We start from the raw sequence: 21,576 nt of genomic DNA on the forward strand, positions 1-21,576 counted from the left end.
CACGTGCCCGCAACCACAGGGTACTGCGTGCCTGAAAAGCAAAGACTGTTCAAACTTACCAGTGGTGAAGATTCCCGCCATCGGTGAAGATTCCCGCCATCCGGCGCAATCTTCAGCCTTCTTCCCGCCATCCGTGGAGTTTTCCCGCCATTGGACGCCATCTTGAGGACGCCGCGCGGGAAGAAGAGGGGCGTGGACTCCGAAAGCGCGCGAGAACTGAAGCCCCGCCTCACGTCCGGACGTTGCGTAAGGTCCTGGAAGGAGCCCAGCAGACGCCGACGTCACAGGAGCGCGACGGAAGGTCCTCAACCCTGACGATCCACTGCGGAGCCGCGGCCTACGGAACAGGATCATCGCAAGGTAGGCCACGGTCCACTAGGGGGGAGGAAGATGTCGGATACGGAGGAGAGCTCCACTGCCTCAACCCCCGCCAGCGCTACCGCTGTTGCAGTTATGCCCTTCACCATGCCCTATATCCCGGGAGCAGCTTGGCTACCCCAGTACTCAGGGGAGTCACATACCCTGCATGACTTTAGAGAAAAGCTGGATAGCCTCTTCCAGGTGTACCCCCTCACAGAAGAGCAAAAAGTGAGCATCCTGGTGGCCCAACTAACTGGGGCAGCCAAAAGGGAAGTAAAATCCTGGCCACCTGGGAGGAAGACTGTCGCAGGGATACTAACCCGGCTGAAGGACACCTTTGATACCCGCACCTCAGCCGAGATTAAACTTAGATTCTACGGGTGCAAGCAGCGAGCGCATGAGAGTATAAGGGACTATGCACTCAACCTACAAGAGGCCCTGAGGGCCATTAAGCAGACCGACCCTAATGGAGTGGGAAACGAGGACAGGCTGTTGACCGAACAATTTATAGAGGGTTTATATTGCAATGCCCACCGCACCCAGTTGCGGGCAATGGCCTTACAGGACCCTCATCTAGAATTTGCACAGTTCAAGGACAGAGCCATCCGGGTGCTCCGAGAACCGGCACCAGGTGGCGTTGTGACCCACAGACGCCCCACTACCACTTACTACCAGGAGGCGGCGCCCTTGTCAGCAGGGCCTGTGGGAGCTGATGCGCAGGCTTTGGACAATGACCCGGCTCCAGACCTACACCATCAGGTCCAAGAGCTAGCTAAAAGCGTTGCTGCGCTAACCCGAACTGTGCAGTCTTTACAGGTTTCCACTCCAGGGAAGATCCAGCTGGCATCCGGACCGGAGGACATCCCGTGGCGTCGACCAAGGAGGACCCCACCGGCCAGAGGAAGACCCAGTGACCGATACAGCGAGGACGGACGACCCATCTGCCGCCGCTGCAATCAACCCGGACATATGGAAAGGTACTGTTCTTTAAACGGGCACAACCTGGGGTAGAGGGCCAACCCCCAGGAAAAAGATCACCAGGCCCATCGAACTGGCGCGACAGATATGTGGGAGGACGTCCAGTCTTGCCTGTGGTACTGGATGGCATTCCCATGAGTGCCCTACTGGACACCGGGTCACAGGTCACCACCATCCCGTACGTGCTCTTCAAGCAGTACTGGAATGACTCGGATATTACCCGCTACCCTGACGACGACTTGAGTATCATCGCCAGCAATGGTCAGCCCGTGCCACAGATCGGATTTAAAGAGGTGACCATCAAAATTGGTAGAGTCGAACTGGCCGCACAGGGACTGATCATTGTAGATATTGACAAACATGAGAGTCACCCAAAAATAACTCTAGGAACTAATGTAATTGAAAATTGTCTTGCAGAGGTGATTTTCCTTTTACAGCAGGTTGCCAAGAATGCCAGCTCCGGCGAGCAGCGGGTGCTCCAGAAAGAGATCCGGGCACTGATGCAACGGCAACAAGTGGAACTCTCCGGCGGTGAGATTGGTAGCGTAAGAATGTGTGACCCTTTTCCTATTGCCATGCCCCCAAAAAGTGAAATGATGATTTGGTGCCGGGCAGCTATTGGTCTGAGAGGTAGAGATTACCAGGCAATGGTAGAACCAGTTTACTCAGACAGTAGGCCCACCATTTTGACAGCACGGGGGGTGGTCAATGTACGCCATGGGAGGGTGCCCATTCGCATAATAAATATCGGGGAGAGGGAAGTGTACCTGCCCCGGTATGCCACGCTAGCCAAATTATATACCACTAATCAAAATTCTATACAATCTGTGGAACCCTTGCCTCCATCTCACCCGGAGGAAGGTAACGGCTCTAAGAAAGACATGGAGGACTGGTGTCAGCAACTACATCTGGGTACTGACTCCACTCCCTCACACCAGAAACAAGGAGTCTATCGGGTGGTTCAAGAGTATGAGAGAGTGTTTAGTAAACACCCGTTAGACTTCGGGCGAGTCAAGGGGGTAGAACACCGCATCCCCACGGGAGATCATCCTCCCATAAAAGAGAGGTATCGACCCGTACCCCCTGCACATTACCAACACGCCAAGGGGATGCTTAGAGACATGAAGGAGGCTGGGGTAATCCGGGATAGCTGTAGCCCCTGGGCAGCCCCACTAGTTTTAGTCAAAAAGAAAGACAACACCATGAGGATGTGTGTAGATTACCGGAAAATCAACCGTATCACACACAAGGATGCGTACCCCTTACCAAGGATAGAGGAGTCATTGGCTGCTTTAAGATCTGCTAACTTCTTCTCTACCTTGGATCTCACTAGCGGGTACTGGCAGGTTCCTGTAGCAGAGGCGGACCGGGAGAAGACCGCATTCACCACCCCGATGGGACTTAGCGAGTTCACCTGCATGCCGTTCGGACTCTGCAACGCCCCAGGAACCTTCCAACGATTAATGGAGTGCTGTCTGGGCCACAGAAACTTCGAAACGGTCCTGTTGTACCTGGACGATGTCATCGTATACTCCAAAACTTATGAGGACCACCTGAAACACCTGGCGGAGGTGTTCGAAGCTCTGGCGAGTTACGGCCTAAAGGTGAAACCCTCCAAGTGTCACCTCCTGAAACCAAAGGTGCAATACCTGGGACACGTGGTGAGCGCTGACGGAGTGGCTCCCGACCCCGATAAGATCACCGCAATTAAGGGATGGCCAAGCCCCTCCAGCGTAAAAGAAGTGCGGCAGTTCCTAGGGTTGGTAGGCTACTACCGAAGGTTTATTCCCGGTTTCACCAAAAAGGCAGCACCTATGCAGGACCTCCTGATAGGCCAGTCCCGGAAGGCCAAGAACCAGAAGCCGCCCTTCAAATGGGAAAAGCTAGAAGAAGAGTCCTTCCGCCAGCTGAAGATGGCCCTCACGGGGGATGAAATCTTGGCGTACCCGGACTATAGCCAGCCCTTCATCCTCTACACCGACGCCAGTAACATCGGGCTAGGAGCCGTACTGTCCCAGATTCAGCAGGGGAGAGAACGAGTAATCTCCTATGCCAGCCGAAAACTGCGACCCACCGAAAGGAACCCCGAAAATTACAGCTCATTTAAGCTAGAGTTCCTGGCCGTGGTATGGGCAGTCACCGAGCGCTTTAGGCATTACCTCGCTTCTTCCCGGTTCACCGTATACACGGATAACAACCCGCTGACACACCTGGACACGGCAAGACTCGGTGCCCTGGAGCAGAGGTGGATGGCCCGTCTGTCCAACTACGAGTTCACAATTAAATACCGGGCAGGGCGCTCCAATACCAACGCGGACGCCCTGTCCAGGATGCCCAACCTGCCGGACGGAGGAGAAGATCCGGAGGGACTGGAAGAAGTTGAACTCCCTGCGTTCCACCGTCATGGGACTATCCAGTATTCCCACCGGGTAAGGAGTAAGCAGGCTGCTACGTTGAACCCCTTACCTCACTACAACTGGGCGGAAACGCAAGACAGCGACCCTGCCGTCCGACTGGTGAAGGAGATGCTGACTCGCCCGGAGGCTAGCCTGGAATCAGACGCTCCAGAGGAAGCCAAACAACTATGGGCAGAGAAGAGTCGACTGTTCCTTTACAAGGGGAAGTTGTGCCGCAGAATGGTTAACTCCAGGACGCATGAACTACTCTGGCAAGTAGTGGTGCCACGAAGAGACGCAGCCATGGTGATGGAGGCATACCACGACGGAGCTGGACACTTCGGGTGGAAAAAGCTGGAGTTCCTGCTGCGCGAGCGGTTCCACTGGGTAGGCATGAGGGGAACCATCGAGAAGTGGTGCAGAGACTGTGGCCCGTGCAATCTGAGAAGGAAGGACCGGGCCAGCCAGAAGACTCCCCTGCAGTCCATCGTCACCCGGCAACCGTTGGAACTGGTAGCCTTGGATCATGTAAAACTGACCCCCAGCAGAAGTGGCTACGTCTACGCGTTAACCATCGTGGATCATTACTCCCGGTTTCTGGTTGTCGTCCCCGTCAAGGACTTAACGGCTCGAACAGCAGCTAGAGCCTTCCAGCAGCACTTTTGCCGTCCACACGGGTACCCGGACCAAGTGCTGACGGACCAGGGACCTGCCTTTGAAGCGGAGGTCTTCCAGGAATTCTGCAATCTGTATGGCTGCCGGAAGATAAGGACGACACCCTACCATCCGCAAACTAATGGACTTTGTGAGAAAATGAACCAGGTGGTAATGGATCTTCTAAAAACGTTGCCCCTGGAAGAACGCAGTCTGTGGCCTGAGAAGTTGCCCGATCTGGTGGACCTATACAACCACATCCCGGTAGGTTCCACCAACTGTACCCCGGCTTACCTAATGAGGGCAAGACCTGGTAAGTTACCTGTTGACCTGGAAATGGGAGTCCTGACGCCCGAGGACACTTCACCAGAAACGGACTGGGACACAGAGAGGCAGCAGCAGTACCGGAAAGTACAGGAGAGCGTGGAGCGAAGTCTCTGTCAGGCTAGGGAAAGACAAGAGAAGACTTACAACCAGTATGCTCCCGCTGTTCCCCTGGTACCCGGAGAGCAGGTCTTGAAGAGGAAGAGACGGCTCCACAAGTTGGACGACCAGTGGGAGAAGGACCCGTACACCGTACTGCCCTCAAGCCACGAGAACCCGAAGGTCTGTACCATCAGTAAAGACGGAGGGGAAACCACAGCCATTGTATCCCGGGACCACCTGAAGAAGTGCCCCGAACAACTGAGGAACCCTGAGGAGGAACAGGAAGACCATCGACCCGTGGAAGAAAGGGAAGATATGGTTAGTACCGTGCTCGGGGACTTCCCTCGGTCTTGGACTCAAGTCAATGGTGCAGTTGTGGTACCCGTACTCACCTTCCTCCAACCATCATCCCAAGAACCTACGGAGCAACGGGTAGAGCTGGAAGAGCAGCCGGTCCAGGAGGCAGAAGACTCCACCCAAGCGGAACAGGAGAATCCACCCTCTGCTTATAGTGAGCCTGCCGTACCCCTAGTGAGACAAAGAGCCGGTAGACAGCTGCCCAGTTTACCCTTGACAGCTCCTACACCCTGTAGTTCAGGGCCAGACAGTCAGCTCCGTAGGTCCACTAGGGCCACTAGAGGCCAGTTACCCGCACGTTGGAGGATCTAAATGTTTAAGTTGTTTTACAATGTTTACCTGTTTATTGTTGCTTGTGTGTAATTTTGTGTTTCTAGTTGTTTTTAGGAGTCTTCGGTGGATTTACCGGGAATCCTTTGTATATAGTTGGAGCGTAACCCAGGATGGACTAGAGACTGTTAAGGACTCGGGGTAGGACAGACCCCTACCTGGTTACGTCTCCCTGTGTTGGTGAAATGGACACCTTTGCTTTTCTTCAAAGACTGCACCCGGTTGCGGACATCCGTGACCATCTTATTGTGTTTCCTTATTGTATTTTATTGTTCTTTGATATACTTTGTTATATTTTTCTAAAAAGTGTTTAGTCCCGGAGTACTAAATTTCACTAGGGGGGAGTGTGACACCCCAGGGGTCTGGTTGTCACAGTGATAGAGATATTACGTCTGAGAGCAGGTGGGAGGTCCTTTGGTCAGGGATCCTGTGCATGCCACACCTCCTGCCCAGCCTTGGGAGGGGAAGAACTTCCCCTGTATAAACCCGGGGCTGAGGCAGGGTTAGTGAGTCCAGGAAGAGTAGAGACAAGAGCAGCATAGGAAGCAGCAGAGTCACAAGGAGTCAGGGGCTGGCAGCTAAAGAGCTCGCCCTGACTAAGAAGATTCTTTACCGGACCCGGAGTCCGAGGCTGTGGGGACTAACTTCTACCCAGCAGCAGAATCCGTCAGGCAGGGGATTTCAGGTCCCCTGGCCCAGAAGCCCGAAGGCCCGGTCACACGCGTGGGACCAGCACCGCCATCGTGGAGCGGAAGCCATTAGAAGGCCCCGAGTCACCGGCCATACGGGTGAGCACCACACGGTACACTCAGGGACGTGGGCTACTTACATCAGCTTCTAGCAAGGTAGCCAGAAGAGTACAGTCAGCTTGGGAGGCCTACAACTACGCCTGGCCAGGGGAGATCCCATCTGCTCAAGGACTGACCAGGCCCCGTTCGCTAGCAAGTACTCCGGGAGGGTCTATCGTTGTTACCAGTAAAGACCCTGAACGCTACCATACCGTCTCTGAGTGGTTCCTGCTACCCCCATCATCCACGTCGGCTGCCCTGAGGCCATACCCCTCCCGTTGGGGGTTATACTATCACGCTGCACCATCCTTCCACCGGCCTCAGCGGTCTGCCCTGCAGCAGCAGCCCCCTGGCTGCATTCAACGGGTGGCGTAGTCATCAACCATTTTCTACCGCTAACAGACTGCCGTCCAGTTTGACTCCCTGGGCACGGACCGGGTCACCGCCACGAGACTACAACCCTAAACAGATCCGGCTCCGGGTAAGCTCCCGCGTGCGCAACGCAGCGCGACACAGGCCCAGGGGCGCGTCAGATGAACCAGGTGGTGATAGATCTGCTAAAAACATTGCCCCTGGAAGAACGCAGTCTGTGGCCTGAGAAACTGCCCGATCTGGTGGACCTGTATAACCACATCCCGGTAGGTTCCACCAACTGTGCCCCGGCTTACCTAATGCGAGCAAGACCTGGTAAGCTGCCTGTTGACCTGGATATGGGAGTCCTGATACCCGAGGACACCTCGCCAGAGACAGACTGGGATACAGAATGGCAGCAGCAGTACCGGAAAGTACAGGAGAGCGTCGAGCGAAGTCTCTGTCAATCAAGAGAAAGGCAGGAGAGGACTTATAACCAACATGCTCCCGCTGTTCCCCTGGTACCTGGAGAGCAGGTCTTGAAAAGAAAAAGGCGGCTCCATAAGTTGGACGACCAGTGGGAAAAGGACCCGTACACCGTACTGCCCTCAAGCCACAATAATCCAAAGGTGTACGTCATCAGCAAGGATGGAGGAGAGACCACAGCCACTGTCTCCAGAGACCACCTGAAAAAGTGCCCCGAGAAGTTGCAAAGCACGGATGAAGATCAGGAAGACCCTCAACCCGTAGCGGAAAAGGAGGAAATGATCACCACCGTACTCGGAGACTTTCCCCGGTCCTGGACACAAGTAAACAACGCTATCGTGGTGCCCGTCCTCACCTTTCTCCAGCCAGCCCCTCAAGTGCCTACAGAAGACCAGGTAGAGCTGGAAGAGCAGCCGGCCCAGGAGGCAGAAGAGTCCACACCAGCAGCCCAGGAGAATCAACCCTCTGCTAGTAGTGAGCCTGCCGTTCCCCTAGTGAGCCAAAGCGTGCGCAGACAGCTGCCCAGCTTACCCATAACACCTCCTACACCCTGCAGTGCAGGACCAGTTAGTGAGCTCCGTAGGTCCACTAGAGTCACTAGAGGTCATATGCCCGCTCGCTGGAAAATCTAAACTAATGCACTGTGAATTTATCTGTTTAAATGTTTATGGTTTTTGTTGTTGCCTGTTATTAATTATGTTTCTCAGTTACCCTGCAGATTTATTTGGACTAACAGGTTATGGACACTGGATAACAGGAACCATCTTGTAGATAGTTGCACCTTGGTGCCTCTTGCGAAGACGGCCGCGGAAGAGAAAACCTGTCTGGCGTGGCCTACTTGCGGCCCAAAGTAGCTAGCTCCAGCCTTGCAGCCACACCCAAGGCCAACGCAAGGGGTTTGCTTTGGACAGGTCCCCTACTTCGCTTAAAACTTCACCTTGGGTGATATGGACACCCGGTTACGGAAACGCCGTGACCTCTACAAACTAAAGCTACTTGTAAATATGTTATTGTGTTATTGTTATACCCTGCATTTATGTTTCTTTAAAAAATGTGTTTAGTCCCGGAGTACTAAAATTTACTAGGGGGGAATGTGGCACCCCAGGGGTCTGGTTACCACAGTAATAGAGATATTATGTCTGAGAGCAAGTGGGAGGTTTCTCTTGTCAGGAGCCCTAAGCATGCAACACGGCCCACCCAGACCTGGGAGGGGAGGAATCTGCCCTTATAAACTGGGTCTGGGGCGGGATTAGGTTAGTCAGAGCCTGGAAAGGGAGAGTTACAACAGGAGCTCTGTAGGAGCAGGAGTGAGTGCCAGAGGCTGGAAGCTAGATAGCTCGCCTTGGCTGAAAACACTAAACTTGGACACGGAGTCCGAGGCTGTGGGGACATCCAGGTCCAGCAGCAGAATCCAACCGGCAGGGGATTCCATGTCCTCTGGCCTTAGAAGCCCGGAGGCACGGTCACAAGCAAGGGACCAGCACCGCCATCGTGAAGCGGAGGCTAACGGAAGGCCCCAAGTCACCGGCCATACGGGTGAGCACCACACGGTATACTCAGGGACGTGGGCTACTTCTACCCGCATAGAGCAAGGTAGCCAGGAAAGAGTGCAGATAGTCGGGGAGGCCTACAACTCCACCTGGCCAGGGGAGATCCTGCTTGCTCACAGACTGACCAGGCCCCTACTGCTAACCAGTACTCCCGGGAGGGTCTGCTTTATACCATCAGTAAAGACCCTGAACTGCACCACACGTCTCTGTGTTTCATCGCCGCACCAGCACCATTACTACTGGGACGCTCACACCATCACTCCCATCATTCACTCTAGCTGCCCTGAGGCAATACTTTTCCCGTGGGGAGTTATTCCATACTCTGCTGCGCAAACAACATCAGCCTCAGCGGTCTGCAGCGCAGCGGCGGTCCTCATTGACCGCAATCCACGGGTGGCGTAGTCGGACAATTACAATACCTAAGACTGCCACTGGTTTGACTGCCCTGGGCACGGACCGGGTCACCGCCACGGAGGACTACAACCCCCAGCGATCCGGCTCCGGGTATCCCCCTGCTCAGCACAGGCCCAGGGGGCGCGTCAGAGACAATGCAGGAAGTGTGAGAAGTCAGATGCGTTTTTGTTGTAATCTCTGCAGATGAGTCGTGAATGGAACAAGTAGTCATGTCGGTTTGTGCCAGATGGAAAAGACGGGAAAATGAACTACTCCTCCAGGAAGAGCAGTAAGTTACTATATATAACTGTACTTTAATCTCTTGTATGTTCTGCAAGACTGGTATCTACCACTATCTGGTCACCATATGGCAGTAATATCAGTGTTGGTCTTTGTTTAGAGATTTATTTTCAGTAATAGCGCGGTCATAGCTGAGGATCCTCTTCACCACCGTAGTTGTACACACAGTTACTTGGTTAGGGGTTCACTCAGATGTTTCGCCCCCTCTGAGCTGAACCCCTAGCTATGCCTCTGGCTCCAAGTTTATTTTCCATCAGGACAATTACCTCAAACATACAAACAATGTCATTAAGAACTATTTACAGAGTAAAGAAGAACAAGGAGACCAGCAAGTGTTAACGTGGACCCTACAGAGCACTGATCTCAACATCATCGAACCTGTCTGGGATTAAATGAAAAAAATAGAGCGATTTGCGCAAGCTGACATCCACAGAAGATGTGTGGATAGTAGAATTGTAGCGAATTTATTTGCAGATCCCATTCCATTGTCCATGACAGTGTTCTGTGGTGACTGCACAGCAGAGGAAGTGCTGCTTCTTACCTGCTAACATCCACAGCTCTTTTTAACCGGTCTGGCGCGAAGTCGCGTGTAAATCATACTGCAACAATGACATTACGGAGCTGGCTAATCAATAAAAGAACCACAGACATTAGCAGAAAAGAGACAGCACACCCTCTCTTGTGCAGACTCGAGGCCATTGACCACAGTTGTGGTATGCCAATGGAATGGAAAGTGCAAATCAAATTGGACCAACTCTAGTGGTTAGTTCTCCAAGATGTTTGGAACAACTTCCCTGCCGAGTTTCCTTTAAATCAGAGTGTAAATGTACGTAGAAGAATTGATGCTCTGATGCTGTTTTGAAGGCAATGGGCGGTCACACCAAATATCGATATGACTTCGATTTCTTTTTTCTTTTTCGATTTAACATTGACATAAACTACTAATACTTCTATTTTTTTAAATATTTTTTTTACACATTTGACTAAAACTTTTAACACAGAACTGCATTTCTTATGTATGTAATATTGTTGGGTTCTTTTTTTAATAGATCAATTAGAAGTTAAGTTTTATTACATTAGTGTTTTGGTACTTTTGGTATGATATACAATAAAAGCTAAAAAGGAGTTGATTTTTCCAATCTAATCACTGTGATCTCCATTATCAGAGAGATAGTTAACCCCTTCACGACCAATGACATATAAATAAATCATTGGTCGTGTCCCTGCCTTTGATGCTTGCTCTGGAGCGGATTTGATCAGCTGTCATGTGCATCTAACAGCTACGGGTGGAATCACAATCTACCAGTGGCTGTTAACATGTTAAAGGCCACTGTCAATCTCTGACAGCGGCATTTAACTCGCGCTAACAGGAAGCGCATCACAAGACACTCTATTGGCGCCCCTGTCATGTGATTGCGGGGCGCCAATGGGTTGTCATGGCAGCTGGGGTTCTGCAGAAGGCCATGCCTCCTATTATGAACCTCCTATGAATGCCAGCCCGTGGCTGAAGCCCTGCTATGTGTAGCACAGGCAGCTTCAAGTCTCCTAAGGATACTATTGAAGTAAGTTAAAAGTAAAAAACAAAAGTTTTTAAAAACATAAAAAAATAAAAAAAACACAAGTTCAAATCACCTTTTGCGTCATTCTTAATAAAACAATTTAATTAAAAAATACACATATTTGGTATCGCTGAGTTCAGAAATGTCCAATTTATCAAAATATGAAGCAAATTAATCCGATTGGTAAAGGACACAATGAGAAAAAAAAAAAATCGACATATGGTAAAGTTTTAATACTAGAGGTTAGGAGTCAGGACCATCCTGAGTAGGGTCACCTTGATGCAGTAGGATGGCTTTTATGTTTTTTTGATCAAAACAATGATAACTAAGTATCATATGTTATTTTCATGCACTATTGCTATTTATTAACTTACTGCAGAGTATTTGCTCATTTTGTTATTTTTGTTTTTATCCTACGTTTTGTGAGATAAAATATGGCGGTGGGGTTGATTCATCTGATTCTGGCAAGTACAGTAAGATTTCAAAACCTAAAAAGGACATACATGCTTTATAGATTTGAGTTATGTATTCCAGCTTCACTTTTGAATACATTACTTCCAATAGTTAATCAGGAGTATGTGGGTTGTGAATCAACACACTCACCAAACTGATACTGCAATCAGGAAAGTGTGCTCAGAGATGAAAACAAGCATGGCACACCACTGTTCATTGCTAAAGCTCTCCTTTTCTTAATTTGTCCCCAGCAGGAGACAGTAGGAACGATACTTGCCTGTTCTTGATAAATGGAGAAAGAGAGATTTTGTCTCATCAGCCTTCAAATCGATTTATCAGATTCAGGTGCTTGAAGATCCAATAAATTAGGGTGAAAAAAACATGCCTACCTGGGGTGGCCAATAGCCGCACTATTTTTCTGTTAAATTTTGTGGCTATTGGCCATCACTGATGGGTGTGATTTATTTACATTAATTTAGCCACACCGTCTGGTTTCACCTTTAGGGCTCATGCAGACATCTGTGGGTCTTGGTTTGACCAAAGACTGGCTGTGGGTCTCCCGACCCGAGCGTGAAAGCCTCATAGAAATATATGAAGTTGATTGCCCTGGTTGGGAGACCTGTGGCCAGTCAATGCATCGTGGTCTGTGATCGAACCAAGATCCACAGACATCTGCATGAGCCCTTAGGTAGAGACTAGAGAGTCCAAATTAGGCTTTCCTTTACCTGGGGAAAAATTGCACTTGCTTCCCTCAACCCATATATATTTATATATTCTGGCCAAAGCAAATGGACTCTCTTCCGGTCATCCAGCATCTAGGGGACATGCACTCTCTCAGCTTTGTCTTTGCCTCATGCTGGTTTCAAATTACTTCAATGTGGCCCCATTTTTTATATAAGTATTACAAGTTTTTTTGGGGATTATACAACATAGGCCATAAGATAAGGAATAAATAACATAAAGAGATTACAATTACTTTCCCCTTGATTTTTCCACTGTTGCAGTATCACTTCTATGGTGATTCCTGCTGGTACTAAAAGTGATCATAAACCATCTGTCAGTCACCTGACCTCCTCAGCCAATCACTGACCATAGAGGTGATGCTTGGATGTACAGCATGTAGCAGCTGAGGGCAGATTGACAGCAGCAGTCAGGTGCCTTTGGGATGGGACATCATCACTGTCAATATTGGCAGTCATGACTGGAGGAACGATGATGAAATACCAGACGTATAAAAGTTTATTAAATTGTTATTCCTTTATTTGATAACATTCCTTACTTTATGGACATTTTTTTATAATCCCTTAAGATTGCAGTAGTCAGATCTCCCATAATACAATTAAACCAATTAATCTGAATTTAGATTATTATACAATTCTATGGTAAACTAAATTCAGTTCAGTTGAACAAAAGGAGATCTTTGTATTAAAGCCGTAGTGCAGCCACATTACAACCATCTTAAACTAGCCTTAAAGTAGATAGGACACCTTGCAAAATACTAAATCAGCCCTGGTGCTCAATATGGTAAAATGTAATTATCACTGTCAATAAACACTACAAAGAAATGTTGCACATTAAAAGAGGTGCTTAGCCAGGTCATTTAAGACACCTGCATCTCAGAATAGCCAAGATCATTTGGCAGATCGTTACATAGAATAGATTGTAATAAATGTTGTACTAAAAAAAAAAAAACATTAAAGAACACACATATTTTTGGATATCAAAGGTTTTGAAGTCAAGAAATCTTGATCCACTGATAATAACTAATCCTAAACAGTTCTCTTATGGAAACATCTTGGGCAAAAGATAATCTCCGCATTATACCTCCTTCCCCCTCAAGCCATGCACTAGACATAACTCATCATCACCCAGAAATTTTCTTTAAATTGGGCATAAACATAATAGTTTTCAGGTGGATCTGACTGATGTTAGTGTGATCAAATTGAGAATATCATGTCGTTGGTGTCCATGAGGCTGTTCCTAAACCTGTCTGTGTACATTTCGGCCCCGATTCATGAAGACTGGAGATTTTTTTACCAATCTTGATGAGGGAGTCTGTAGGAGTTAGATGCTCCTGATTCATTAACAGGCACATGCCTCTTAATGAATCAAGAACGTATGACAGATGATGTGCGCCACACCAAAAGACCTACTCTGGTCGCTGACTTGAGTAAGATTTTTGGTGTAAGTATCACAACAGCTCATCATGACTAAGATGAGGTCATTAAAATATGGATTGTTCTATAGGATCTCTGTGTAACACTAGACATTTTCTTGGCTACCAAAGAGACTGAACTCTAAGGCCCCGGATTTATCAAGACCGGCGATTTTCTTGCTGGTGTTAATGGGGGAGCATAAAGAAGTCAGATGCTCATGCTGCATAAGCTTGACCCTTCATGAATCAGGAGCGTCTGACAAATGGCACGCGCCTCTGTGCCCCACTCCAAAAATCTTACTCCAGAAGCAAATGCCACAGCTTATAATTATAATGAATTAGACGAGCTGTGACATCACGCCCTCCATACTGCTCCCATACTACTCCTCCTATTTTGGCAGAGCTGGGAAGAAAAACTGGTGTGAAAATGTAAAAATTTGTAACATTTTTGCACAACTCTGACTTGCACAAAAAAATTACGACTTTTCAGAGTAATTTATGCCAAAATTCTGGCAAAATTGCTTTGATGAACCAGGGCCTAGGTCTACAGGTTTGCAACAGAGCCATGAGCTGACATAAAATGTAGGCCCTGATTAATCGATTTTCTCACTGGTCTTGCTGAGGGGCTGTGCGACTTTACAAAGCAATTTACAACAAAATTCTGTCAAAATTGATGAATCAGAGCCTTGATTGTCTCTATGTTTCCCCAATGTTCTCTCTTTGGAGGAATCTGTTTGTGCATTACAAAGACAGACCACTAATTTCCTTGTTCAACCAGTAATGCTTAATTTCCCTTGTAGTGGTGCTTCAGTGCTTTAAACACATATTACGAAGTTCTCCTGCAGATTACAACTGATCACTTGAGTCCTAGCAGCAGAATATCCTGTGATCATCTTATTTTTGGTAGACTTTTGTAACAGCAGAATTGTCTGGATAACTCCTTTTAATTATATCGGTAACTGTGGGGAACTCAAGCTAATATTAGCGGATGGCATCACCAGAAAATGCATAATTACAAGCAAATGCATACCTAATCAGTAAACTGAGGCTATGTGCACACAGAGTTTTTGGGGAGTCTTTTGGAGCAGATCTGCTCCGAAAAAACACCTGAATAATTGCTCGAAAAACACCTGAAAGACTACTTATTCATTTCTATTGTATAACGATTTGCTGATTGCATATTCTGTCTTTTGAGTGTTTTTCTTCCACTTCAGATTTTTAAACAATAAAAACTCTTGGTGAGGGAAAAAAAAGTGTATCTTCTTTGGGCATATGGAGAAAGAATTTTTTAAGGCAGTGAAAAATGAGAATTTTTCTAGAGGAAACTGCTTCAGGAAATTCCTCTTCTTTGGGGAGCTTTTTGAGGAACTTTTTGTTTTCTAAAGTGTCTCTTGAAGCAGTTTTGAACAGTTTTTGTAAGCATTTTTGTGTTTTTTTCTTGAAGTGTTTTCTCCCTTTTGATTAACAATGCAGAGTTTAGAGTGAAATCCATCAGGAACTGTTTCGAAGAACCAGACATTTTTCAACATTTGAATGAAAGAAAACTGCTCTAAAGACTGAACATATGACCATAAGAAGAGACTTTCAAGCACTTTTTGATCTTTTTTTAGCCATTTTTCGGAGTGGACCCACTCCAAAAATATTCGTCAAAAAAACTTTGTGTCGCTGTGTAGAGATGTAGACCGTCTTACCCTGCTCCTGCCCCTGAAGACAATAATCTCACTGTGTAAATAGTATTGTGTGGATGGACAGGTGTGACACCCCAGGGGTCTGGTTGCCACAGTGATAGAGATGTTATGTCTGAGAGCAGGTGGGAGGTCCTTTGGTCAGGGATCCTGTGCATGCCACACCTCCTGCCCAGTCTTGGGAGGGGAAGAACTTCCCCTATATAAACCCGGGGCTGAAGCAGGGTTAGGAGTCTAGGAGAGTAGAGACAAGAAACAGTCATAGGAAGAAACAGCTGGAGCTCAGTGGGAGCAATACTACTACGAGTCAGGGGCTGGCAGCTGCAGACCTCGCCCTGACTGAGAAGCTTTCTTACCGGACCCGGCGTCCGAGGCTGTGGGGACTAACTCTTACCCAGCAGCAGAAGCCGACCGGCAGGGGATTTCAGGTCCTCAGGCCCAGAAACCCGAAGGCACGGTCACACGTGTGGGACCAGCACCGCCATCGTGGAGCGGAAGCCAATAGAAGGCCCCGAGTCACCGGCCATACGGGTGAGCACCACACGGTACACTCAGGGACGTGGGCTACTTATATCCGCTTCTAGCAAGGTAGCCAGAAGAGTACAGTCAGTTTGGGAGGCCTACAACTCCGCCTGGCCAGGGGAGATCCCATCTGCTCAAGGACTGACCAGGCCCCGTTCGCTAGCAAGTACTCCGGGAGGGTCTATCGTTGTTACCAGTAAAGACCCTGAATTACACCGCACCGTCTCTGAGTGGTTCCTGCTACCCCCATCTTCCACGTTGGCTGCCCTGAGGCCATACCCCTCCCGTTGGGGGTTATACTATCACGCTGCACAATTCTACACCGGCCTCAGCGGTCTGCCCTGCAGCGGCAGCTCCATAGCTGCAAATCAACGGGTGGCGTAGTCGACACTCAAATAACATCTATCAAGACTGCCACACACTGAGTTTGACTCCCTGGGCACGGACCGGGTCCCCGCCACTCGGAGACTACAACCCTCATCTGATCCGGTTCCGGTAAGCCCTCGTGCGCGAGACGCTGCGCGACACAGCAGGCCCAGGGGCGCGTCAACAGGGACCCACATAGACAGAAGGTGATTGCCTGTCCGGGGTGCTCTGCTGAGGTGCCAGCAGACTTGAGGGTAGTCCAAAACGAACTAGTGACAGGACTGAAGAGGAGTTGTACTAAGGAGGAGGAAGAAAACATGAATTGCTGTGCCCTATACGACCTGTCACCACCTTATGAACTTGAACTGACTAGTAAATGTTTGCTTGTTGTAAAGAACCTGGTGTCCCCTCAATTGTGTGAGGCCGCTCCTGAGGTCGGAAGCCTGGAGACAGCGGAGGAATGCGGCCTACAAGTGAGTGTGATGTCCCCCACACCCTACAGCAAACTGGAAATGGGACACCTTTTGTCTGTAAAGTGCCAGAGTGAAATCGTACAGCCACTCGGTCATAACTACTGCTCTGTGGCACTTTACACATGTAACGTGGTGCAGGGCAGTAGCCACGGGCGAGGCACTCGTCTCCAGCTCCCTGGCACGTTACATGAAAATTGAGGTCCTGGCTGGATGGGTGGACTTGTGCTGTGCGGGCATTATGTTCATGCAGGCCGCCTGTAACCAATGTTGCTGGTTTGCCAGGACCAGATGTTTCACAGTTCAATTAGACAGACCATTCAAAAAAACACCCTTTACTGAACGGCAACTTGACTAGGGTTATATACAAGGGATAGCATTTTCCACACAGTATCCTTCTCTCTAGTATATTCCTGGGCTTACTATATCCACTGTTTCTCCCTACTTCGCCACAAACCAGATTTGATGCTACAGTCCTGATTAACAAGTTTCCTTTATCTTTACTTGTTCAGCAGTTCCGCATCCTATTTCTTCCACTACTGGCACCCTGGAACTCCTGCTTGGAACCCTTCACTATTCCCAGTCTCTCAGTTCTGTTCAGGCCTGTTACCTTTCAGGGTTACAAGCCTAAAGTCTCATGGCTAGGACCATCCCCAGAAGGCCACTGCGTCTCTCTATCACTTATTCTTAGGATCTCGCTATTCCTTTTCTTCAGTCTCCATTCATTCAGGGTCCCCCTCCAATGTGGCACTGCTCACTTTGGACCTTTTTGTCTGCTCTCTTTGCACTGCAGATCCTATCTAACTTTTTAGCAGGAAACAGTTACTTTCCCTTACACTAGCCCCTCCCACTATGGGCTAGTCTAAACCATTAACTCTTAACTCACCCTATAGTCAACTATATACATCACCCATATTATTAACATATCCATTGCATTACACTATTCACACTTCATCACAATATCACAACTCGATTCACAGAGTATTTACAAAAGACACAGGACACAATTCACATGTCCTAACATTACAACGATAAAACTTATCTTCTTCAAGGGGGAAACGGGGTCAGTATGTTCATACCCTTGCATGCACATAACCTTAGAAGCATCTTCTGATGCTAAACGCTTCAAAATAGGCAATGTCCACTCAAAAGGCTGCAAGAAACACTTTAGTGAAGTCAATGATTATGAGATGTGTCTCAATACTTCTGTCCATATAGTGTGTGTCACAGCCCAAGAAATGTCAGTTTCAGTGGAAAATTGGGTCTTTTAAAATACTGACACACAAAATAAAGGGCAAGCGTGAATGTGCCCTAATGTAAAGAGGGGTACTTTTTTGTTTCATACTGCAATATAGTCAGACTAAGATCTCTGCTGTATTCAAATCTTGAAAAACCCAGCATCATTAATGTACGATGATTAATAGTACATACAGTATGTAACATATGTAAAAATGTGTGTAACATCTGTAAGTCCACTTCTCTTTTTACATGCCTCTTAGCTGCTTTAAAACCCTTGTATGGCAGCATTATGCCAACATCTGGACATCCACAACAGCAGACTCTGGCATCTGAGTTCAGTATAGGCAAATGAACAATATTTCTAAACTGTATCCCTTGTTTCTTTAACTGGAACCTGTCTTGAGAAAAGACGCTATTAACCTACAGATTTGAGGTTAATCTGCAGGTTTATAGCATTGTGAAACCGTCTGGGTACTGATAGCCCGGCTACTGGGAGGAAAATAACTTTATTCCCCCCCAGCAGGCTCCAGCTTTCAGTCATAGGGATGCCGACGCGTTTTCAGTCGTCACTCAGTACACAGTGTGCAGCAGCTGTAACCGCACCCCTGACACTGACTAACTGCTGATGCCATCTGTCAGTCAGTGCCGGGGCATGGCTAAAGCCCGCCACCCACTATGTACTGAGCTGAGACTAAAGCTGTGCTGGCCCACCCCTATGACTGAAAGCCCGAGGCTGCCAGGAGCCTGCCGGGGACTCTGTGTGGGCACTGGGCAGGTTCAGAACACTTCTAACATACAGATTAACTCAATATCTGCAGGTTAATAGTGATTTTTTGCAGGATAGGTTCCCTTTAAGCACAACCTACATGTTTTTGGGGTAGATTGTCCTCATTATATTTGCTAACAGAAGCATTTGCAGATTGTTGATGTTTTACAAAGGGGTTGGGATCTGCCTATATACTACATTTGCTCATGTATACACTGTATGTTATATACATGGTATCTACAGTGCTGGCCAAAAGTACTGGCACCCCTGCAATTCTGTCAGATAATACTCAGTTTCTTCCTGAAAATGATTGCAATCACAAATTCTTTGGTATTATTATCTTCATTTAATTTGCTTGCAAGGAAAAAACACAAAAGAGAATGAAGCAAAAATCAAATCATTGATCATTTCACACAAAACTCCAAAAATGGGCCAGACAAAAGTATTGGCACCCTCAGCCTAATACTTGGTTGCACAACACAACCTTTAGCCAAAATAACTGTGAACAACCGCTTCCTGTAACCATCAATGAGTTTCTTACAATGCTCTGCTGGAATTGTAGACCATTCTTCTTTGGCAAACTGCTCCAGGTCCCTGATATTTGAAGGGTGCCTTCTCCAAACTGCCATTTTGAGATCTTTCCACAGGTGTTCTATGGGATTCAGGTCTGGACTCATTGCTGGCTACCTTAGAAGTCTCCAGTGCTTTCTCTAAAACCATTTTATAGTGCTTTTGGAAGTGCGTTTTGGGTCATTGTCCTGCTGGAAGACCCATGACCACTGAGGGAGACCCAGCTTTCTCACACTGGGCCCTACATTATGCTGCAAAATTTGTTGGTAGTCTTCAGACTTCATAATGCCATGCACACGGTCAAGCAGTCCAGTGCCAGAGGCAGCAAAGCAACCCCAAAACATCAGGGAACCTCCGCTATGTTTGACTGTAGGGACCGTGTTCTTTTCTTTGAATGCCTCTTTTTTTTTCCTGTACACTCTATGTTGATGCTTTTTCCCAAAAAGCTCTACTTTTGTCTCATCTGACCAGAGAACATTCTTCCAAAACGTTTTAGGCTTTCTCAGGTAAGTTTTGGCAAACTCCAGCCTGGCTTTTTTATGTCTCGGGGTAAGAAGTGGGGTCTTCCTGGGTATCCTACCATACAGTCCCTTTTCATTCAGACGCCGACGGATAGTATGGGTTGACACTGTTATACCCTCGGACTGCAGGGCAGCTTGAACTTGTTCGGATGTTAGTCGAGGTTCTTTATCCACCATCCGCACAATCTTGCATTGAAATCTCTTGTCAATTTTTCTTTTCCGTCCACATCTAGGGAGGTTAGCCACCGTGCCATGGGCTTTAAACTTCTTGATGACACTGCGCACGGAAGACACAGGAACATTCAGGTCTTTGGAGATGGACTTGTAGCCTTGAGATTGCTCATGCTTCCTCACAATTTGGTTTCTCAAGTCCTCAGACAGTTCTTTGGTCTTCTTTCTTTTCTCCATGCTCAATGTGGTACACACAAGGACACAGGACAGAGGTTGAGTCAACTTTAATCCATGTTAACTGGCTGCAAGTGTGATTTAGTTATTGCCAACACCTGTTAGGTGCCACAGGTAAGTTACAGGTGCTGTTAATTACACGAATTAGAGAAGCATCACATGATTTTTCAAACAGTGCCAATACTTTTGTCCACCCCCTTTTTTAGGTTTGGTGTGGAATTGTATCCAATTTGGCTTTAGGACAATTCTTTTTGTGTTTTTTCATTGAAGACAAATTAAATGAAGATAACAATACCAAAGAATTTGTGATTGCAATCATTTTTAGGAAGAAACTGAGTATTATCTGACAGAATTGCAGGGGTGCCAATACTTTTGGCCAGCACTGTATCTGCTCAACCAACAATGCCTCATATACATACATATCACATCCACCTGAGAAATATGTCCAGGGATCCTCATGTTGTTCATTTTTCACTGTTTCTGTGTGTATACGAAGATATTGAATTATTTCTGTGTTTAGAGTGCACACCATTAAAAGGTTAAATGTGGAGCTGGCAGTGAGGGCCAGCCCATATATTGTGCCTGGCAGTGAAGGGCACAGGGATATAAATTAGCGTCTCGGCCAGGGGCAGAAGAACATTTTATGTGTGTGCACGTGTTCAATCAATAGGGCTGAAATGTGCCATAAATCAAAACCTACAACTATCCTCCAGTTCCACTGCTTGTGAGTAAAAAGGACGGGGATTGGCAAGAGTTATAGGCAAGTAGTTTTATGGGGCAATATAAGACAGAGGGAGAAATAGGTCTTTACATTGAGAAATATTGCAGAATATGCAAACTAGGAGCACACAGCTTGTCTGGTTTATATCAGGCAATATTTAATACATATAGAGTAAGTTATATGTATATTCTGGTATGTGTATATATACTATTACATGTAGATAGGTTAAGAATGATCTTGTACTGTACTCTACTTGCTGTGATACTTGAGGTCACAGAAAAAGAAGTGAAATTAAAGGGAACCTGTCACCTGATTCATGCTGCCCAAACAGCGGACAGCATGAATCAGGGCCTGGCTGCACAATTGCAGCCAAGTATGCTTTTTTCTGAAGCACTCCGGCTTTTCAGACAAAGTATGCTTTAAGGATCTGTCCCGGACCATAGACAGATGAGACTAGCCGGGCACCACCAGAGGGCAGTGCTTCAGAAAACAAAAACCTGGCTGCAATCATGGAGCCAATCTCTGATTTATGCTGCCTGCAGTTTGGGCAGCATGAGTCAACTGACAGATTCCCTTTGATAAGGGTTACTCATCTGTCCTAGCTCTAGCGCCTGGCTTTGCTTCCTCTTTCCCTGGCAGCCAGTTCACTCTGTGCTAGTGCGTGTGGGGTTACTATGGTGACCCAGCGTGCAATTCTTATGTCATCATCCAAGTTCATTTAAGGGGAGCTCAGGCAGATGTGAGCCGCCTGAGTATTCAGGTAAAAGTGTATGCT

Source organism: Phyllobates terribilis, unplaced genomic scaffold (assembly GCF_046119375.1).
Source record: "Phyllobates terribilis strain yellow unplaced genomic scaffold, ASM4611937v1 Scaffold_5__5_contigs__length_657084704, whole genome shotgun sequence".
NCBI lineage: Eukaryota > Metazoa > Chordata > Amphibia > Anura > Dendrobatidae > Phyllobates > Phyllobates terribilis.